This window comes from Lissotriton helveticus, chromosome 1_1 (assembly GCF_964261635.1).
Source record: "Lissotriton helveticus chromosome 1_1, aLisHel1.1, whole genome shotgun sequence".
NCBI lineage: Eukaryota > Metazoa > Chordata > Amphibia > Caudata > Salamandridae > Lissotriton > Lissotriton helveticus.
The window spans coordinates 328,541,358-328,564,819 of record NC_136057.1 but is presented as its reverse complement, the minus strand read 5'-3'; the positions used below and the strand labels follow the sequence as shown (position 1 = coordinate 328,564,819).

The 23,462-nt window shown below is 41.4% G+C and overlaps 1 protein-coding gene across 12 annotated transcripts in view; it reads right to left on the bottom strand.

Moving 5' to 3' along the window:
* LOC144804990 (V-type proton ATPase 116 kDa subunit a 4-like) overlaps positions 1 to 23,462 on the bottom strand; it is a 6,844,636-nt gene that overhangs the window by 6,820,683 nt on the left and 491 nt on the right. The window lies entirely within an intron of this gene.

Genomic DNA, 23,462 nt, shown 5'->3' with positions numbered 1-23,462 from the left:
CCAATCCTTGCTTTAGGAACTGTGAAGTTCTTGATGGGCCTCTTCTGTCTGCAACTGTGCAGACAAAGGCTCAGCTCATAATTAATGTGAAAAGGTGGGTCAGTAAGTAAGTGAAGGAATTTGTGACTGACTGGATGGTAAAGGAGAGGGAAGGTGAGAATGGATGGATGAGTGAAAGTATGGATGGATGACTGACAGGATGAATGGGTGTATGGATGAGTAAAAAGAAGGATGTCAGGATGGATGAGTGAAAGAATGCATAGATGAGTGAAAAGGAGGGTGAAGAGCTGGAAGGATGGCTGGATAGGTGAGAGGGTAAATGGTTGGATGGATGGGTGGAAGTGTGGATGGGTGGGTGGGGTGAAAGGATGGATGGATGAGAGAAAGGTAGGACAGAGGGATGGATGAGTGAAATGATGGATGAAAGGATAGATGATGGAAAGGTTTGGAAATGGTTGAATGGGTTTGGATATGGATGGGAGCACAGATGGAAGGACAAAATGAATGGTGAAAGACTGAATTATGGATGAAAGAAAGAATGAATGGATGCCACTCCTAGGGGTGACTCAACCCGCCATCCCAAACCGACACATGATGTCAGGCAGCAAGCGCAGAACTCTGGCTTGAAATGCTCCTTCTGGCTGCCAAAAAGCAGAAACTAATTCCTTGTATGGCGCCGTGGTACCACAAGAGAGGTTCTGCTGTTGTGGCGCTGCTCCCATGCCACCGGGAAACAGCACAGGCAGCCCTCCATATGCCTTGAGGCCATGAGAGATGCATTAGGGCATGGCTCCATGCAGCCCTTCTGTAGGGAATGGCGGGCACGACAAAATAACCTTCACTTGCAGACAACAGCACTGATGTGACTCGAGTCCCTTCCACCACACATTTTATTTTTATTTTGCACCCCGGGCAACCGCCCCTGTGGCCCCACCCATGCTACGCCACTGTGTACCACTATGGATGACATCTGACTCTTACACCTTGTAGCCCTCTTTATCTTAAGTAACATTTCCTATACATTGACTTTAACATTTATGAGTCATTGTCTCTATAAAATGTGTGTGAGATGTAACGCACTCCGACACCCTGCCGTACATACTTCGGATGAGGGGCACTATAAAAGAAATTAAATACACAGGAGCGAGAGAGTCTGTGTGAAGATGAGGGGCACCATTGGAGGGTGGTAGCAGGGCCGGACTGGCTACCTTGCATCGGGCGTTTCCTTGGGAGGCTGGAAAGGTTGGGGGGCGATTTTGTTACTCGGGGCTGGCACTGCAAAATTCCTTGTATGTCCTGCAGTTTTCAGGCAACAATAAAAGTGTCACAATAACTCTGGTGACGAATGTATCCGCTGGAGAGAGATGTACATTTTGTTTCATGGCAGTTTCGAATCATCCAAGGTAGCACATAGGGTTAATATGCCTGCTGCAAAGAATGTGTACCATGCATATCAAATAACAGTACTTTATGTGCTCACATCACTGGGTTACGGCTTTTGTCACTGAGATTCTTTTGCCACTTTTGCAAAGTCATCCTGTGCCCCGGGTACCCCCAACTTTTTGCCGACTGGTACTGGTGGTAACTAACTGACTGACCCTGGGCTTTATCTAAACAGACCCAGTTCCAGTGCTATGATGAAAATGCTTAGAATACAGTGAAAACACCTACATACACTAGGGTACACTAAGGGTTGGGGTACCCCTGTGATTGGCATGACCTACCCCATAGGGCCCTAGTCCATATTAGGGCAGGAGGATTGAAACTACCTCTCAGTCCTTAGTATATATTATGGTATGGCAGTTTAGAGGCGAGCAGCCCCTTTCTGCACTTGCATGTGTGCACTGCTGGGCCTTAGGTCAGTTTAAAGTAGCCCTGTGCTGCAGGACTGCTATTAAATGGCAAATGGTGCCCTTGACTCGTGTATTTGGGGCACTTAAAAATGGATAACCTACAATGTTTGGGCATATTAGGTACCCCCAGGGTTTCCCCTAGGTGTCCCAGGGGTGGGGTATCTATAAGGTGGTCCCTTATAAAAATGAGTTTTATATGCCCTGGGTTAAGTCAAAGTACACATTTCACTCCCCACATTGTGATAAAGTGCTGCCCAAAATCGACTCTGGTGGTAGGAGCACTCTGGAGGGAAGATCTGCAATATTTCTGCATATTCAGAACCCCTAAAGTCTCCCCTAGGTATACCAGGGGTGGGGTTCCTGTAGATATAGGCAGAGTACTTATAAAATGTTTTTATAAACCCTGGTGCTGGAAAAATTTAAGTAATTATTCCCATTGCAAACCCCTTGTCACATAGGTTAACATGGGAGAAAGTTATTAACTGAAAGCCCTTGATAGGAGAATGGTATTAATAAATCCAACAATATGATATTATTAAATTTCTCCTAAAATGTACATACACGAAGACTTTCTTGTTTTAACTCTAAATGCAGCCTTCCAGTGATCTGTCCTGATTGGTCAGAGTTAAGGAGATTAGCCAGGCTTCTTTGAAGAGGTGATAAAGAGCCCCTCGGGTTGAAAAGGTCTGCTGGGAGGGCAGGGTCCTGTTGCACAGGAATGCCAGAGTACGGGGAGGAGTCGTAAACAATGGACTTCAAGGGACAGGGAGGACCACAGTGTCACTTACAACTCTACCCTTGTAAGCCTAGGCCAGATGCTAGGATTAAGGAAGGAATGAGCAGATGCAAGGGGAAGAGACTGGAGATTAGCCGTCCTAGGGGTGTGTTTAGCCAGCTCTTCTCTCCCTGCTGGAAAATCAGCCATTATGAATTTGGAAGAATTGGTGCAGACTAAATAGTGCCACACTCTGTGGGAAGTGGTCAGACCTTTGGGTGGAACCCTGCAGCCTATTGGACAAGAGTGACTTCCTGCTTGACCCAGAGAAGTTGGAATAAGTATCTGAGAAGGGCAGAGCCCCTCAGGTCTGTTGCTTGAAATCTAAGAAAGCAAGACTGCCATGCTGGAAGTTTTGTTGCGCATTTATAAAGGCCTGCGCTCTGAAGACTCCGTCTTCTGCACCATCTGCAACTACAGCCTGCGGATTACTTTGCCGAAAAGGTGTAAAGAGTGGACTCCCTGCAAGCAACAGGTTAACAGAGCACACCTGGAACATCACCATCAAGAATCCTCAACCTGGAGAACTACCAGTGGATTTGTAAGGGTTTTGTCCAATTGGACAGTGGGAACTGAAGCCCTAAACTTTAAAAGACCATCTTGGAGCTCCCAGACCCTTGGAGTGAGTTTGAGATATTTTGAGACCCTTCTTTGGAGAACTTTGGAGCAACTTTGGAAAACAATTCCATAAGGGGACCGGCTCAACCTGGCCAGCCAAGCCACCTGTCTTCAGCCGCGAGCCAGCCTGCTGTCCAGGTTTGTCCTGCTGAAAAGCTCCGTAGGTCCTACTTCCAGAGTTTGACCGGGAGTAGAAGAAATCCGAGGCCGGCAAACCCTCATGAATCCTGCCTGGTGAAGAGCATTAATGGACTGTAGTGTAGTTCCTATATTCCCAATAGGCTCTGCACATTGGAATAATATATCCTATAGATGTGACGTAGGACTTAGGTCGACTAGGTCTCTATCGAATATATTAGACTTAATTGTGAGTGCCAGCTAGCTCAGAGGTAACTAGAAACTTTCTCGAATAAACAAGAAGGGATTAGTTTCTGACAACCGCATAAACATGACAACTTTGTTTCCCCAAGATAAAACGTATCTTCAGAGTCGTGGAAACAATAGATAGATATTTCACTCAGTCATTCGTGCATGCTTCGTTTCACCAGAGGTGCAGAGAAATAGAGAGACGGGCGTTTTCAATAATAGTATTTATTGAACAGTCTTCTTTCTCATGCAGAAGAAATGAACTGCTACAATCGTAATACTGGCTGTAAAGTATAATGCATACAGCAAGAAGAGAATTATAAAATAATACTGTAAAAGCATGGTATGGTTTCTAAGCATACATACATAAATAAATAAATAAAGCCTAAATAAAGCCTAAAAGTACTCAACTGGTGCTTCTACAACATGCCTACCTCGATGTACCTAACCTAAGTCTAGTACGAGGGAAGGAGTAAGTGTGGTGTAGCATAAGTTTAGTATTCTTTTGCCAAGAATCTATCCAAGTTTTCTCTTAGGGTCTAATCAGCTCCGTACCTTGGTTTAGAACGATGGAGGTCTGGTATCTCTTTGTCTCCGGACTCGGTTTCCCAACACCCCGCGAGGGGAGCTTGGAAACACTGGAGCTGGATTTCTCGGCAAAAGAAAAAATAGTGTCTCTCTCAGTGCGTCAGCTGGAGGGTCGGCTTCCTTCGGCACTTGCTGTAGCGAGATTTGTCAGGCAAGTAGATAGTCGAACTGCTACAAACCACCGTGTGTTTGCTTGGGCAAGTGTGGGCATATTTATACCTTTAAGCTGCAGAGTTTGAAGTAAAGGTGGACATAATAACATCATCAAAGAGTCACAGTTCTTTGAAAACTCCATGAGTTCTTGGACAAATCAATATTCAAGCAAGGGGAAGTCCCTAACTGCTGAAGCCGAGTTTTCCAAGAAATCGTTGTGGCTTTTCGGAACTAGTGGAAGTATCTATGCGTGTATTTGGACTGCATGGGCTATGTCTAAACATGGTTATGATTTCTATGCCTATATAAGGACAAGGTGATTTATAACTATATAAGGGCATGAATCAGGAAAATTACACTAGGGTCCTAAAATGCTATACAACACCCACTCCACTTTATTATGTTCGACATTACTAAATTCAAGCACTAAAACATATCTAAAGCATGTGTTTACAATCCCACCCAAAAATACATAATGCATTTGAAATGGTTGTACACGAAAAATGAGCATTCGTTCTGTACGCATTTGTAAGCATTGATTTCATTTTAAGCATATACTATGATATTGGTAATGCTAACTGAATTAATCATGAAATTTACATTTATGAAATGGCTCTTAAATACAGAAGAAAAAAGGTCGAGACCATCCCATAGCAGAATATATAACTGGTTTGGTTTGTGGATAAGGTCAATATTATTTCTAGGAAGTATTCAAAGAATTCTTGATCTCTAAGAATAGTTCTACTTTAAGCAGATTACTTTGTGCCAAAGTTCAGTTTCGGAAAAAGTCAAATCAAATCATAGAAGTTTTTGTTTTGAAAAACGAAGGTCGAATTCAAAGTTGATAGAACGCTGTGTGCTAATTTCAAAAGTTATTCTCGGTGTCAGGAGAAAACATTAAATCTTCTAAGCTGGCAAAGAAATTGTCTACCACAGTAGGTGAAAGTTGAACCACTTCATTAAGTAGATCAATCGTACACAAATGAGAAGCATTGCCGTCAAAGTCAGTCGCATTAGCAATGTTCGCAGTAGATGGTACCTGTGTGCCTGTTGGTTCAAGTATCTCACCTTTAGGTGGAATTGCTGGTGAGACCTCAATGAATGCCGTCATCAGGATTGGTAGCCGCTGGGGACAACACAATGCATGAGCCTTTACCGAACCAAGCAAAGCGTCAACATCCGTTGGCAGTGCTGATGGAAGTGTCAGACAAATATCCAACAAGCATTCCTCTCCACAAAGCAGGCATCGTAGAACAGGTAAGATGCAATCTTGCCAGATATCTCTGAACGATAGGAACCACGTGGTATTCAGATCTCTCAAACGAGCCAAGCCAAGAATCTGTGTTATGCGCTCACGATGCTGCATTGCCAGAAGAGTGATCTCCATGGTAATCTGGGTATCGCTGGTGACTGGACTTGCCATACCGGAGCAGAAGGAATAAAAACTACGAGTCCCAAAATGAGAGGCAGGCCGCCGAACACAGATTGCACGAAGTTTGGAAAAATGCCTAGGACTGCATCAAAGGGTGCTAACAGTCCCGAAAAAATTGTCTTAAATACATGTAGAATACCACTGGTATCAGACATGTTTAAGATACGACCTAACATTTCTGCAAAATGTATGGGGCAGTTTGTTGAAATGTATGGGGCAGTTTGTTAATAATAGGGCATGTATCTCTGCAGAGGGCCTTGCAACTTGCAGATCATACGTCTCTTTGGACGAGGTCAGTGGCACAGTTGTTTGTAAAGGAATGGCTTTCATTCTGCTTAAAGTATCAATCCGTATAGAAGAGATGTTCAGTGAAGGTCATAGCGGCGACTCCCCGTCTGTCTTAGTTTTAGGAAACAATACTTGCATACAGCAAGTGACCCTGGCTGACACACTAACGAGATAGGCTATTCCTGGCATCATTCCACAACAGCTGTGATCATTCAGCATTATGTAGCTCCCATTGGATAGCTGCCTAAAAATTGAATCTATCAATGCTGCCGGAGAACCTTGCAGGTGGCAGGATAAGTTGGCCAAAGAACCATCGCAGGCTCCATGTAAATTAATAAACTGACATAAAAGTGTACCACTCAGTGTGCATTTGCAATTTTTACCACTAAAAGCTCCTTTTCCCCACTCCAACATTTGTGTGTGTATGGTAAATCCCAGGTTGACTTTATGTATTCTTTACCCAACCTTTCATACAGGCCTGCTGGTATGTGTTTCAAGCAATACTGAAACTGGAAAATCGTCACTGGCATCGTGATGGTGCCATGTATTAGCCAATCTATGGCTGGTTTCTCAGAAACGGTTAATGGTAATCTCTCCAGTTTTTCTATGCTCAGCACCATATAGTCTGCTCCCCTTTGTGCCAAAGAGATTTGTTTATCTGTAAGGTTAAACCCAGCAAACAATGACGTGGTGTTGATTAGACGCAAAGGCACATAGCTTGAACGAAGATTTTGTCCAGCCTAGCAGCATTATAGAACGCAATTGAGACTGTCCATGTTGTAACATGAGCAAGTCCTGTTCCATTTGTCTATGGCAGAGGATACAATGCTGTCCAAAGAATAAATTCTGGATGACAGAGTTGTTAACCCATTGTCAACTAAAGAGAGAGAGCTTTCTCTAAATTATTACAATCAATTTCTCGTATTTGTTCTGCAGTTTCCATTTGCATGACTTTCCATGCTTCATTATAAGCAGAATAAATAACAGCGTATTTGAAACGTTTATGACGTGGTTTACGAGGTCCTAGTAAAAAGTCTCTCAAATCAAAGGCATCTTTAAGTAAAGTTAAGTGTTGTTTGATATCTGGGAGTGCGGATCTTTGTAGCCACTCAAGGCACAGTTTTCCTACACTGTATGTTGTTATTATCCCTGGATGTTGTCTCTGGACATATCTTGGATCTGGCCTAGTTACTGTAAACCCTTGTGTCTTATTCAGGAATCTATCTTGACAGTTATTCGTGTCTGTGGGCCAGATTAACCATTTCTTCCAATCAGGATTAGTTCTGTTCTGTTGTAAAATATATTTCACGTCTACCTCCTCATCTGTAGTTCCATTACTATCAGGTGTGGGCCTAGGTATGGACGGTTTGTTTAAGTCTTTTATCTTAGCCAGGCCAAGACAAGATGTCTGTTGAACAGATTCATTTAAGAACATTATTTGTTCTGACATGATGCAGGCTCTGAATAAGGCTTCTAAACCTTGCACCTGCCAGTCTTTTGTGCCCCAGACAGTTTTTGTCTCAATGTTGTCTTTCCAAAAGTCAAAACGTAATGTGGACAATTGAGCATAAAAGGCCGTAGAATAAATGTGCTTAGTATTAGTCAACATACTTTTCATTCCTGTCTTATTAACATTTTTAAAGTAAACTGTTTCTGGATTTGTGACATAAAAACCTGAGAAGTAAGGAAATTTTTCATAAAATGTTTTTGAGCTAACCTTTGGTGGCATCGGACAATGTTCCCATTGATTATAAGTAAACACATTTCTAGGGTTTGAAGATTTGTGCAAATAATGAGGACCATAATGATTAAAACAATACATTTGTTCATAATCTGATTAACCTTTTAAGTATTCATGTTCTGTACATTTTGTTGACATTTCTAAGTCTGCCATCATGTTATTAACAAGTCTCAAAGTCCCAATCATCAGAAAATGTGCTGGGTGAAACTAAGTCACTAAAGGAAACCTTAAAATGGTGTAGAATCTTCAACAGCTCTACAGGACCATAAATGTCATAATCAGTTCTGTCCCATGCTATACCACCAGGTATAGGAACGGCTGTGATGTTCACTGATGACAGGTCTCTTTGTTCACGATGAGATGATTTGTGTGGCTTCAGAAGCAAGTTGATGTTCTTACTTGCTGTGTCCATTTTACTATATTTTCCATCTATCAGCTTTCCCAAACTTAAAACGAGAATGAGCCATAGTAGGAGAAAAAGTACACCTAACACAATCCAAAATTCAACCCATGGTGAAACCAGATATGTATTAGCAAGCTGGTGACAAGGTTTTGTTACTTGTTCCTTGAAAGTTTTATTTGCTGGCATTGTTTCAAAATTGATGAAATAGCCCGAGACAGTTCTGTCAATTCTTGGTATTGCATCCGGATTATTTGAAATCGCTGGAGCTGCTTGGTCCCTTGACATATTAGTATAGTTAGATGCTACATCATTGTAGACTGGAGTTTCTTGACAAACTGTTATTTGGGTTTCAAGAGGCACAAGTTCCATGGCTTTGTTGCATAGTCCTTCTTTTCTTACTGCAGATTCTTCAAAGGTGATGAGTCTCTCAGTTTGAACCTCTTGGATAGTAGCGAGATTTGGTCGTCTGCTACACCTTTGGAGTCCACTGGAGCTACTACTTATTATCGGTCACATGATGTGGTTTTACCAGGTCAATGGACACAAACCGGTTTTCCTTTCTTCCAGCAAGGGGCGTCAGTAACACTGTTTTTGATCCGTGGATTGCTAGCACAGGTACTGGTTTTCTGTAAGAAGGCCCAAATTCCTTCTTATCCGCTAATTTTTCTCTGACTAGATCCCCAATCTTTGGAATCCAGACAGGTCTTGCTGGGACAGGTGGTTTTTCTTCAGTGGTTGTTGGCTTCTGTAATGTGTTGCTTAGACTTCTTCTTGTTTCGTTTAAGTCCCGTAAAACAGCCAAACTGTCTTTGATATCAAAGGGTTTTTCTTCTACCACTGAAGTATGACGATCGAGGTCTTCGACAATCATTCTAGTACCAAAAAGAATTTCATATGGAATGATTCCACCCAGAGAATTTCTTGGCAAATTGTTAAGACTACGTTGGACACTTATTAGATGTTTGACCCACCCGTCAACCAAGCCTAATACCCTTGCTGTTATAGATTGCTTTATGTCACGTTTTTTTCTTTCCACAACCGAATTTCCCTCAGGATGGAATGGACCGCAATACAACGCCCAAGCTGGCCATGGTCTCTTTGTAAGCTTTGGAGCTAAACGCAGGACCCTGGTCAGAATGTAGCGTGCCAATGTGTATGTGCCGATAAAGACTCGCAAATCTTTTAGAACAGTTTGGGCGCCAGCCGAGCGCGAGGCCACATCCAAATGAATCTTGTCCTAATAGTTGTTGGGACCGCATTTATCCATAGTGACATCTGCGTGTAGAAAGTCTAGTGCTGTCTAACAATGGTGTCTGTACTGAGCTGGCTATACTGTAGTCAGGTATCTGGCGGCATTATATGCTGTGATCTCTGTAGCAGACATCGCAATTAACTGCTAATTCGTAAATGTGGGCATTCATCCCTGGCTACCAGTATGTCTCTTTTAATTCTAGTAGAGATTTTTAGATCCCTTGATGGATCAGACCCTCTCCCATATGTGCTTCTTGTATCAAGGCACCTCTACGTTTCTTGTTTGGAATCACCCTATCACCTACTCCAGGGATTCGAGCAAAAGTAACGGAGTTTGCATCAATTATGTATGAATATTCGAGTGGATAGTTTAGAGGTAACGCTGCACCGCTGCCTTTACTTGTGGCATTGACAGCTAGCAACGTTTCGCCGTCTACTTTTGTTTTTGAACATGTATTGCAGCTACGGAAGCCGTTTGCACAGCTTCCTTCGCGGCTTCATCAGCCAATGAATTCCCTGCAACGTGAACGCCATCACGCTGATGACTCAGTGTATGGATCACGTGAGTCTTTTGTAGTTCTTCCGGTAATTGAACTACTTGTTCCCAAAGCATTTTATGCTTGATTGTGCCACCTTTTGCATCTTTGAAACCGTTTTGAACCCACTTCTGCAAGTATTCATTGTAAGATTGGACGCAGTAATACGAATCGCACACTATGAGTGTGGGGAATTCGCGATAGGCATTTTCCAGCGCCATCTTGAAAGGTTGTAGTTCAGCTCGCTGAGCTGTACGATCTCCTAGAGATTGAGTTTTTGTGACCATAGGTGGGAATTTACCATCGCGCAAGCGACCTTTAATAATCGCGCACGCTGCACTATAAGCTTGTTTTCCCTCAATTGCGGGCTGTGCTGATCAGTCTGTATAAATTATACATCCGTAATGTTCTAGCGGCAGAATCTCAGTGGGCAAAGGACAATCTTGTTCGTATTGTAGAAATTCTTGAGTTTTCAAGTAGGGGTCAAAAACGTATTCAAGGTCTGTTGCAGCAAGAGAATTAACCCATTGTATCCATCTCGGATGTAAACCTTTTGCATTAGGAATGCTCGCTTTTGTCACTGCCTCTAAGACTGGTACAGGCGTAACAACCATTATGCGTTTTCCCTGTGCCAGGGCTCTATCCTTTGCTACTGCAGTTTGAACAGCTGTCATAATTTTTTCTGGCAAAGTGAATTTCATTTCAGCTTGTGTGTACAAGTGTGATTTAAGCTTTTGGTACCTTTTCACGTTCATTAAAGGTTAAGTACGTGAATCCGCATCTTCCTGGGATGATTTGGATTACATGGTTGTGTACGTTTGCGCATTACTGTAAATGGGTTGTTGCTAACATGTCTGTTTGCACTGAATGCAAAATTTCTGTGTCTTTTTGAGTCCAATTAGTTGATTTGAAATCAGGTTTGATTAGTTCGTAGAGGTTTAACCTTTTCTGCGTAATTTAGTATGCAAGTTCTTTTGAAATTCAGGAAGCCTAGAATTGACTATGTTTTTCAGTGTTTTTGGAGGTTGGAGCAGAGCACATTTTTCTAAAAAGTTTGCTGCCAGGCTTTTGCCTTCACTTGAAAGTTTGTATCCTAAGAATAGGATGATGGTCAATTCTTGACTTTTTAAAGTTGAATTTGTACCCTTCAGAGGCAAATCCAAGTATTATGGTGTTCACCCTGTTCAAGTGCCTGTCCAAGTCATCGTCTGTAAGATAGATGTCATCTACATAAAATAATGCCTCATCATCATACGTTTGTAATAATTATGGTACTCGGTCTGAAAATAACCCTGGACTATTCTTCAATTCCTGGTGGAGACAAAAGAAGTGACGCTGTGTCCCCATAATTGAGGAAGCAGTCAAGTACCTGCTTTCAGGTGCAATGTTTTGACAGAAGAAACCGTTAGAAATATCTAATGTGGTTTTATATTTTTTGCTTACGATGTTATTCAACAGTGCTGCACTGTGTGCATTTTGTACTGCAAAGCTTTTGCAACAAGAATTTAAATGTCTGTAGTCCAAAACCAGATGATATGTATTGTCTAGTTTGGAGACAGGAACTGAATACTGCCTCTGAGCAGTAGGTTGATCTTTTTAACGGGATCTTATGGTGAGGAAAGTCCTCATCCCATCCCACATGATTTTTATATAATGCTGGAGCCTGGGCTACAGCCCATTTTCTGGCATAGGTGTATTTTTTATGAATAGGAATATGATTTGAGAAGCCTGGCATAATGATCTCTTTGCCATGTGGGCACTCCCTGACAAATTCAGGTGGCCAATCTTTTTCAGCCAGAAGGATGTCATAACCCTTAGACAGTTTTTCCCAAAAGAGTGCTCTTATTTTTCTAGCTATGTCCCCCTCTATCCGGAATGTGTTACTTCATATCATTTATGGGGTACACTAACCCTGTTATTGGCAGTTTCAACTTGAATGTATTCATTCAAGTCCACTGTCTCCAGATGATCCATCAGGATCTTGCGAGCTATGGTAACTTCTGCTGCGCTGCCCAGCATTGCCTGGGCCCACTCCCCGTTCTTGAGTTGTGTCCTCAAAATCCTCGGCATGTCTGATTTTTAGACCTGCTATCTTCTTCGTGAATTGCGTTTTCTTTTCTTTAGGAACGTGTTGATCGTCTTTGGACTTCAGGCGTTCTTCTTTGTGTTCTGATCGTCCTCTTCTTTCCGATTTCTGTGAGGAAGTCTGAAAGGTACGAGAGGAACATGTATCAGTATCTTGATATCTATCAGGTTTTCTCAAATTATCCCTGTTTCTGAGGTTATACCTCTTATCAGAGGGCTCCTTTTGAGGAGACCTACCTCTGGATTGAGAACGCTTCTCTTTAGGAAGTGTCTGTCTAGTATTTTCCCACTTCTTTTTAGGAGTAGTGAGTGTGTTTTTAATAAAAACTTTTTCAGGATTTTTTGTTAGTTCCAGCTTCACTGGTTTCCCACCCAAACTATCTCTACCTAGTTCTTCATTAGATTTTTCTATGATTCTGGCCAGTTCCTACGGTTGCTCAGTTACATCAAGTTCTTTTAGTTTTTAGCGGATTGCCACAGATGCTTCTTCTCCTTTAATATTAGCTAATATTATAGCTGAGACCTGTTTGAAATCCTTCAGTAACTTCATACCGAGATTTAAAGCAGGCTCTGCCCCGTATTAATTTTGAATCTGTTTTAGGACGTCTGGTATTACCACTATGGACGGAACACCATGTGTTTTTGTGTAGATTGCAGCAAAGACTGTACCTCAAGTGTCACAGTCCTCCAGGTGTGGTGTGATCCCCATTGGTAAACAGATTGTTAGAATCCTGTGTTTCTCATGAGGTGTACTATCAGGAAATACTGCCTCGATTTGAGTAATGTTTTGAGCTAACCAGAATCGAATGTGTTCCCTTTTTGTGGGTAATCTACCAATGACCGATTGTATAGTCTGTGGTGTAATTTTGTTTGTGTTCCCCTGATGAGTGGTGTGCTGTGGAATTCTTATAGCAGGTTGGACTGTTAGAGTCCGCATGACATATTGAACCAATTGTCTATGTATTTTAATTAATTGTTTTAGCTGAGCTAATAGTTCTTCACTTGACATTCTTTCAATGTCAGGATGTGATGTATAGCTGGCTAGTACCGGCCATGTTGCTCCTGGTCTACCTAGTGGACCGAGCCTGGTAATGTGATTTTGATGTTGTAGGGCATCTTTAAACCAGAGCTCATGCTCTTGGTATGTTAATGGAATTTCAATATCCTCTAAATGAGGGTATTCCGCTGGAGGTTCCTCTATCTTGTAGAAGTGGAACACATGTGTAATTGTTTTTTCTTCAGGGAAGATAATCCACGAATAGAATACCTCTGTCTGTGGATATTCGTGTGCCTCTATGACAAAAATTACCCTAACACCTCTTGATGATAGGCCATTTTGTATAAGCTTTATAGCGATGGTTTTCTGTACGTTTTCCGGGATGATTATAGCATCTGCATCGGTTTCTTGGAAACCTGTAAGATTTAAACCCGGTTGATTTGCATTTACTGCATCTCCACCGTTTTCTTCGTCACTATTCGACATTTTTTTGACTAAGTTTGCAGAGCAAGTTTCAAGGAAACAAAGATAAGGTGCACAATATTTTGGAACACGGTATCCTTCAACGTTGAACAAAACTAAAAACTGATACATAGGATTTTCGTCCTAATCAGTTATGGTGGATATTTTATCTTTTAACCCACTCCAGACGTCTATTGGAGTATTTTACGGGGAAAAGGGGTCTCAGTGAAAAGCACAACTGAGTTACTCTACTATTTAGCGTTAAATTAGTGCCTTACCAAACGTTGGGCGCCATGTAGTGTAGTCCCTATATTCCCAATAGGTTCTGCGCATTGGAATAATATATCCTATAGATGTGACGTAGAACTTAGGTCGACTAGGTCTCTATCGAATATATTAGACTTAATTGTCAGTGCCAGCTAGCTCAGAGGTCACTAGAAACTTTCTCGAATAAACAAGAAGGGATTAGTTTCTAACAACCGCATAAACTTGACAACTTTGTTTCCCCAAGATAAAACGTATCTTTAGAGTCGTGGAAACAATAGATAGATAGATATTTCACCAAGTCATTCGTGCATGCTTCGTTTCACCAGAGGTGCAGAGAAATAGGGAGACCGGCATTTCAATAAAAGGTATTTATTGAACAGTCTTCTTTCTCATGCAGAAGAAATGAACTGCTACAATCATAATACTGGCTGTAAAGTATGATGCATACAGCAAGAAGAGTATTATAAAATAATACTGTAAAAGCATGGTATGGTTTCTAAGCCATAAAATACATACATAAATAATTAAAGACTAAAAGTACTCAATTGGTACTTCTAAAATACGCCTACCCCGATGTACCTAACCTAAGTCTAGTACGAGGGAAGGAGTAAGTGTGGTGTAGCATAAGTTTAGTATTCTTTTGCCAAGAACCTATCCAAGATTTCTCTTAGGGTCTAATCAGCTTCGTACCTTGGTTTAGAATGAAGGAGGTCTGGTATCTCTTTGTCTCTGGACTCGATTTCCCAACACCCCGCGAGGGGAGCTTTGAAACACTGGAGCTGGATTTCTCGGCAAGAGAAAAGACAGCATGTCTCTCAGTGCGTCAGCTGGAGGGTCGGCTTCTTTCTGCACTTGCTGTAGCGAGATGCGTTGGGCAAGTAGCTAGCCGAACTGCTCCAAACTACGTGTGTTTGCTAGGGCAAGTGTGCTATGTAAACAAACAAGGACCCCCTGATACGGATAATTATCCTGGGACAGGGTAAGCAATATGTATGAAATAACAATCCCAGGCATATAATAAAGCAACAACCAATAGATAGAGCAAAACAAACTAGTGCAGTTTCAAAACATATACATTTTTAATTTGATTAAAAAAGATTAAATGTAAAACAGTGCATTGATCATAATTGATAAAAAGATCTGGAATGATACATTTGGAATCAAAAATAGCAGTCGTGTATAATTCTTGTAGTGTAACAACGCAGAATCCAAATAAAGGAACTGGGGTAGTGAGTTCAATTTTAAAAAGAAAGGGTTTCTTTGGCCCATGTTTTATCCACATAAAATTCTATTTTTGATTCCTTTAGAATATTTTAAATGAAGTTCCCTGCCCCATATTTGTGGATACAGTCTATATACAGCCGTCCTGCAGTCTAAACCATTAGAGAACAGCACTGACCTTGTACTACGGTACAACTTTAGGTAAGAAAGAAACATTCATGTACTAGAATTGTGAAAATGGTTGCATTACAATTAGGATACCCCCCCTTTTTTCCGTGAATAGTGATCTTGAACGGAAATTAATATGAACTTTTTCTAATCTCTAACCTGTCTCATCTTATTTCGCTAATTCCTTCTCTGTATATCTCCCTATATATTTAAAATAAGGAACTGTGTCTCAGAAAAATTCCCAAGCGAAACACAAATGACATTGAAATGTATAAACAGACTAATCAATTGGGCGATAAACACCAATTGAATGTTTAGATCTGATTATTGTGATTTCTTTGATCAATAAGAAAATGAAATATAATATAATGATGTTTTTGGACAAAGTGTATAAATTTACATGTTTTTGTTTAACTATGAGCATTACACCTTGTGTTTGCCGGTACATATCAGAATGAGGCTTGGGTATGAAAATCTGTATGTGCATAGGTGAAAAACATTCGTATATAAGGCGATATATCTTGTTTTTTAGCAAATGCTTATACCAATAGAATGTTATAACAAACCAGAACTAGTTCAGTTGTATCACAATTAATAGAAGATGTAACAAGTAAATCACTGTTATAATCTCTCTTACAGAAATTGGATGGTTAAAGTCCCGATGAAGGCATAGTTTATGCCGAAACGCGTCGACCGGATGCCATCTAACCTCCTCTTTTTTAACTAAAAAAACTTTTTATGAATACAAATGTATCATTCCAGATCTTTTTATCAATTATGATCAATGCACTGTTTTACATTTAATCTTTTTTAATCAAATTAAAAATGTATATGTTTTGAAACTGCACTAGTTTGTTTTGCTCTATCTATTGGTTGTTGCTTTATTATATGCCTGGGATTGTTATTTCATACATATTGCTAGGGCAAGTGTGTGCATATTTATACCTTGAAGGTGCAGAGTTTGACGTAAAGGTGGACATAATAATGTCATCAAAGAGTCGCAGTTCTTTGAAAACTCCATGGGTTCTTGAACAAATCAATATTTAAGCAAGGGGAAGTCCCTACCTGCTGAAGCAGAGTTTTCCAAGAAATCGTTGTGACTTTTCGGAACTAGTGGGAATATCCATGCCTGTATTTGGACTGCATGGGCGATGTCTAAATATGGTTAAGATTTCTATGCCTATATAAGGACAAGGTGATCTATACCTATATAAGGGCATGAATCGGGAAAATTACACTAGGGTCCGAAACAGGACCCCGTGGGAAAAAGATCAGTTGAAGTTTCTAAGTCCGAACGAAGAAAAGGTGACCTTGGAGCAACCGTGAAAGCCAAGCCGCCTGCCTTCAACCGCGTGGCGGCCTGGATCCTTGGTCTGCCCCGCTGGGACGCTTCAGAGGTTGGACTTCTATAAGTTTTACCAGGAGCTCGTCGCAAGGCAAGCCGGCAAACCCTCACCGAATCCGGACTGGCTGAGAGCTTTGTGAGACCCCAGGAAGAAAAGCTCCCGAAAAGTTTCTGAGTCAGAAGGTAAAAACGTTGACCCAGACCTACCACGAAGTATAGCTGCCCACGGCTCTATCGCGGTCGGCCTGAAACTTTAACTTTGACTCGGTCTATCACGATCAGATGTCCCGATAAGGCGCTATAGGTTTCGATGTGCTAGAAAGGGCTAAATCTTTGTAAATTCATATCTCTGGTTCCCTACATTGGATTGTTGTTGTTTTGGTGACATTTTAAACCTGCCTGCCCTCAGCCAAGCTACCAATGGTTGAGCATAGGAAGAGTTTTCTAAGACCTATTCTGAATGAATGCATGAGGTAGCATTTATAAATCCCATGGTTACCCGAAGGTATCCCAGTGCTGATAGTGACGCAGATATAGACGCTGAGTATGTAGGAAGAGGAAGATTTTTAATTGCTTTCGGAAATGCAAGTAGTTTGACTTGTAGACGAATATGGAGGGGGAGGGGGTTCCATATCTTAGCAGTATTGTATGAAAAAAGGAGGCCTCCGATTCGTGTAAGTTTTATTTATGGGACTGTTCCCAGATGCTCTTTTTTGGATCTGAATGCTCTATTGGGCCGATAGGAATGGATCATGGAACAAATCATAGGGGATCCTTCTCTAGAAAGTGCTTTATGTACAATGAACTTGGTCTTAAACTGGACTCTCTCCTGGATTGGGAGCCAGTGCAGAGAGGCCAGCGTGGGTTCGGCTGAGACGTTTAGGAATATTCAGGAGCAGACAAGCTGCGCAATTCTGCACAGTCTAATATTTTGGTCGTAGAATATGGAGCTCCTATATATAAAGCATTGGCATAATCAAGCCATGAGAGAATCAGTGCCTGAACTAACAGCCTTCTGGCTGTGAAAGGTAACACGAGGAGGAACTTCCTGATCATCCTCAGGAGGCCATAACAGCTGGCTGCTACTTTCCGGGCTTGTTCCTTAAAATCAAGGTTACAGTCAAGCCATACACCCAAGCCCTTAATATGCTTTTTGGGATAGGTTCAGACAATTAGGCCAAAATTGGTCTATATTAGGAGGGACGGAACTACCAAGGAGCATGAGCTCGGTCTTCGCCCCATTAAGCTTTAAAAATGAGCTATTCATCCATCTGGAGACCTTTTCTAGGCAGGAAGCTATGCCAGGTCCAGAGTTGTCCTGTATATTGAGGGAGACGACCAACTGAGTGTCGTAGGCATAGATGACAATCTGAACTCCAAACGGAGTAACTATTTCTGCCAAGGAGCTCATATAAATATTAAATAAATTGGGACTCAGGGCAGATCCCTGAGGAACTCCACATGTAAGGGGCAATTGCTTTGAAACAAATTCACCATCAAAGACTGAAATAAATCTATTTTCCAAGAAGGAATGAGAGTGGTTCACCGTGTTGAAGGCTGCGCTGAGGTCTAACAGAATAAGTGCTGCGCAGCCTCCGCCAAAGATTTTTCAAGCTTCCTCTACTACCGACAGGAGTGCGGTCTCTGTGCCCTGCTGTGACCTGAATCCTGTCTGCGAGGGGTGGAGACAGTTGTTCTTTTCTAGGAATGCAGAGAGGGCTCAGTTTATGTGCATCTCGGCTATTTTACTTATTCAAGGCAGCAGAGATATTGGTCGATAGTTTGCCCACTCTTCCGGGACCAAGATATTGTTGTTTTTTTTTAAAAGAGCTTTGACCATCGCCTGTTTCCACAGCAGGGGCACCGTTCCCGTCATAAGAGAGGCATTGATCAGATCCAGTATGTCCGGAGAAACAGTCTCAATGACCTTGTTTAGAATGGTAGGGGGAGGCTGGATCTGTTGGAGAGCCAGATTTTAGATGGCTTTGAATCCTCCAAAGGGAGGTTAGATCCATGGGGGGGGGGGAATTCCTCCAACCTATCCTGTTCCTTTACTATGTCTGTTAGTAGTACCATTTGTTGGGCTAATTTCTGAGGAAAGGACATGTTTGTATCACAAGGGGAGTTAGCAGACGATGCAATTTGGTCTTGGTAATAGCAACCTCGAACAGTTTTTATTTCAGATTTATTAAGTTTTATGGATTCCCTGTATTTAACTTTATTAGTGGCTGAGAAGTTCTTTCTCAATCTTTACATGTTTGTTTGAGTTTCCGAAGTTTAGGAAAGTACCACGGGTTTCTGTTAGTTCCTTTTTTTATATGGGTCTCTTTTATAGGAAGAACATTGTGGAGTGAGGAATGCAACCATCTATTAAAATTGTCATTTGCAATAGTAGGATTTGGGCGCAATATTGGTCAGGTGTTCTCCAAGTTTGTCACCCATACTTCCAGCGGGAGTTTTGACCAAGTACGGGTCAGCTTTTTAGTTCCCACCGCTTGAGTATTAGTATCCTGCACAACCCAAGTAAATGGGAGGAAAAAGTGGTCGGACCATGGCAGTGGGATAGGTTTAGTGACCAAAAGTATCTGGATGTTAGAGAAGATGGGGTCCTGCAAGTGGTTTTTAGAGTGGGTTGGGCAGACTACTTTTTGAATGAGCTGAAAGGCCGCAAACCCATCAACCAGTTCTGACATAGTAGAAAGTTGTGCGTCGTTGAAATGCATATTAAAATCTCCCAATATTGTAAAGTTTGGTAAGGAACTGGTGAGGTTGGCTATAATGTCTGGCATAATCTGACAGAATTGGCAAAGGGGCATGGTGGGTGATATACTAAAATACCTGAAAAGGTACACACATGGGATACCCTGATCGAAAAAGAAATACTTCCGCATTCGGATATGAGATTTATAGTGATACGGCCCTCAAATTCACTCTTATGAATAATGGCAATACCCCCTCCCCAACCAGCGTCTCGTTCATGCCTCTGGATTACATAGTTGGATCGGAGCGCCTGTACAATGGCGTAATCCCTCTCTTTGTTCAACCATGTTACTGGTTTCTCATCTTCGAACATTAGATGGATGGATTTCTAATGCATGCTTAGGGAGGGAGCCGCAGTTAAGTAAAAACATTTTAAGCTCCTTCTTATCAAGTAAGGTATCAGGGCTATGTGGGGTAGGACAAAGTTTAAAACCACAGCAGGAACACTGAGTGACAATGCTATCAGGTAACATAGAGTGCATACACTTACTTCTAGATACCCCTCTGTGAAGGTTAAACTGCTCAGCAGTTTAGCGGTACTTTCTGTTATTTGAGCCAGCAGGGTTCCTGGCCTTAGGTCCTTTTCAGGAGCAGACAGGCTTGCCTTTGGCACGCCTACTGCGCGCGTCCTCTGCGCAGTCGCGTCATCGGCTCCTAATGAGGCCGACTGTGCGTGTCGGCATCAAGGAGCTAGAACCGGACCTCCCTGAAAATAGCCTTGCAACCCCCCAGAGCATTGAACACAGCTCCTTGTGCAAATCACAATCAGTATTCAAAGATAAAAAAGGTAAAAGCAGTTAAAAAACAAAGTGGTCAACACCAGCACCCTTGTGCTTGACCTACTCAGTGTTTGGAATATGCCCACTGTGCGGTCGCGTCATCGGCTACTAATGAGGCTGACTGTGCGTGTCGGCGTCACAGAGCTAGAACGCTGACCTCCCTGAAAATATCCTCGCAACCCCCTGGAGCATTGAACACAGCTCCTACTGCAAATCACAATCAATGTTCAAAGATAAAAAAGGTAAAAGCAATTAAACAACGAAGCGGTCAACACCAGCACACTTGTGCTTGACCTACTCAGTGTTTGAAATATGCGCCAGAATATTCTGAGCCCTATACTGCATTAGTGGCCTTATTTTCAGTGTCAGACCTACATTTGCCCCTACCAATAATTCCCTTTCCAACAGTCACCATGTTGTGCATAAATGACATATGTAATCTAGCACAGTGAGCTATGTACTGCCATCAAAGAGCTGGATGCAAGCGGCATGGTACAGGTTACAAAGTTATTTTTTCTTCCCAGTTTTTCACTATCCTGATGTTGCTAAAAAAGAGTTTGTTTGGGTAGAAATAAATTCTTATCATTAAAGTCAACGCTAACTACTGTGTTATGTTCTGGATCCTGGGTTTGTGTTTCTTCAGACCAAGCACTCTTACAAAATACTTTCCAGTATGAGTGATTTGCATCCTACACCTTGTAGTCCCCGTGCTTAGGGAAGATTTTCTATACACCGATTTACACACGTACAATTAATTGTCTCTGAATGTGTATGCGATGTAAAGTGCTCTGGCATCCTACACTGGTAAGAGAGGCGCTATAAAACAAATGAAATACATGTGAGAAAGAGACACTTTTGGTGATATTGATGGGATCATAAGAGCCCCATCAAAGATTGTAGTATCCTAGTAAGGTCATCATATACTATGTTTTAGAAGTTAATACGATTGAATATAGAATGACAAATGTGTTGTAGAATCCACCACGTTTTTGCAAATATTCTTGGGAGTGCAAAAACTACATCTGTAAGCTGTCAGTTTGTTTGTAACACACCACTTCTAAATATCTGCAAATGAACTGTGCAAATGTTTTCAGCAGTTATGAAACCACAAGTGGACCACTTGTTTGTAAATTAAGAAGTGTGCTGAAAACAGAGTTGTAATAGGGTAAAAACAAACAAGAAACTTAACTTGCTAATGTTCAAATGATACATGTTTGCCGAAACCACATTTTCACACATTTGTATTTTTGCACTAAATAGTTTTATCAGTAAAGCTGAATGTTGGCATGTTGCTTCGTTTCAATAGAAAATGTTCTGTATGTAAAAGACAGTGCCTACTTCTGACCTAAAATAATGTCTCAACAACGTATACAGTTTCTAGTCTGTAGTACACTTCTATGCATCAATGAGAATCTGCAGTTACAACTCACCAAAATCAAAGAGTCAAAACAGTATACTATATCCCATATACAGGCAAAATAAGGGAGGGCTGATATATGATAAGCCAGGGCATTATACAGTAATGTCAAATCATATATAACCGTTTTAATCCACAATAATACCACAACGCTGAGCAGTCTGCAGGCAATTATAGCTTATTCAGGCTGGTTAATAACTCCCTTTTCTTGCGTCATGCTCTTACCCTCACACAAGACCTGTCCGCTATGGGTCTCATCCATCACTCAGTGCTGTATCGGCACCTAAAACACTCACCAGCTGAACAGACATGGAATACCTGAAGCGATCTGACAAAGCTAGCCACTCGTAGGACTGCACACTTGTCCAGAACAGCAGGTTCCAATTAGCTACATCCTATGTGTACTGCTTTACATCTCAAAATGGCACTGATGTGTCTGTAAACTTTTGTCCTGAATTTTGACCTTCTGTTCTATATTTTTGTCCTGGATTTTGACCCTTTGCCCTGAATGTTTACACTCACCGTCCTGAATTTGCACCCATGCCAATTGGTCACCCTAACTGGGCTGAGTAAGCAAACAACGGCGGGAGGAGGCATTAGGAACCTGAAGTGTCCTGTAACTCCTAGTCTGGTTAGGAGGAAGAGTAACCGTTCAGCTGGGACAGTCCCTTATTCCTAAGTACAGGAGGACGAGGCACTGCACTGATATACTCATGCATAATTGGGACAGTTCCACACCCTGCTTGCAGGGGGAGATTACATAGACAAGCATTTTAAGTGCTGTGCAGGTAAAACATTTTTAAAAGTCCCACAAAAGTGGATGGAAACAGTAGTTAGGCAGCAAGATATTGATAAGAGAAGCACAGGAAGTATCAAGCTACAGCTAATAGAAACATAGGAAAACGAAGTGGCACGCACAGGAACCAATGAAAATCAAAAGCCCCTTTTCAGATATATATTAACAATAGATTTCACTGTGCAGGTGAAACCTAAACAGACTGAAGTGAATTTCCCCTCAAACATATTGCCTTGAAGCCACAGGACGTATCCCTGTTTGTTTGCCTTTGCTGGAAAATTATTACAGGAAAGAGCTTTCTCAAACTCGGATAAACAATCCAAATTTATGCAGGACCCTCGAAATTTTACCTTAAGATTGGAACATTTTACCTTTTTGCACCTTAAAACATCTTCTGCTTTAATGTAAGGTAATGGAGAAAAATAATGTCCCCCCTATTTTTGGCTAATTATACTTACTTTTAAAATATGATCGTCTGCCCTCCTGCTACATTTGATTTGATGTTTAAAGTTCTTCTAGGGCCTTGGCGACGCAAGGGCATAATTAAGCAATCCCTAAATGTTTTAATTGAGGCAATAAACAAACACACACAGAAAAACTTATCAAACTGCTCATATGCTTAATAGGTGTTGCTATGCTTTCTGGCCAATGAGAAGGCATGGCCATAGAATATAGCAAAAGGGTTTGATAAAAAACTATGAACATCTGCAATACAAACAAAAGCGACAGAAAAAAGCTAGTAGATTTGGAAGGAAAAATAAATAACGCATCTAAACCATTTCTACTACTCTGCACCAACTGTCCTTTCTTCACCCATCACCCATAGAATAAATATATATCTCCTCCGAATTTCGACGTGAACGCCGAATTAAAGGCAGGCAATCCAGGATGCGAAAAGAAAAAGCTTATTTCACACGGGCCCGTTTCTGTCAGATCCTTTATCAAAGTGCAAACCACTCCATCTTTGTTTACTAACATTTAAATAATACATGTCATAATAAACATAGAAGAAATCCATGTACTTCTTGAAACGTATTCAATTGTTACTTAAAATAACACCAATAAAAGAAAAAAAGAAAAAACACAATTATACCAAAAAGTAAAATAAATTGCTGTTTCATCACCATTAAGTTGCATTCCAAACCCAAACAGGGGGACAAC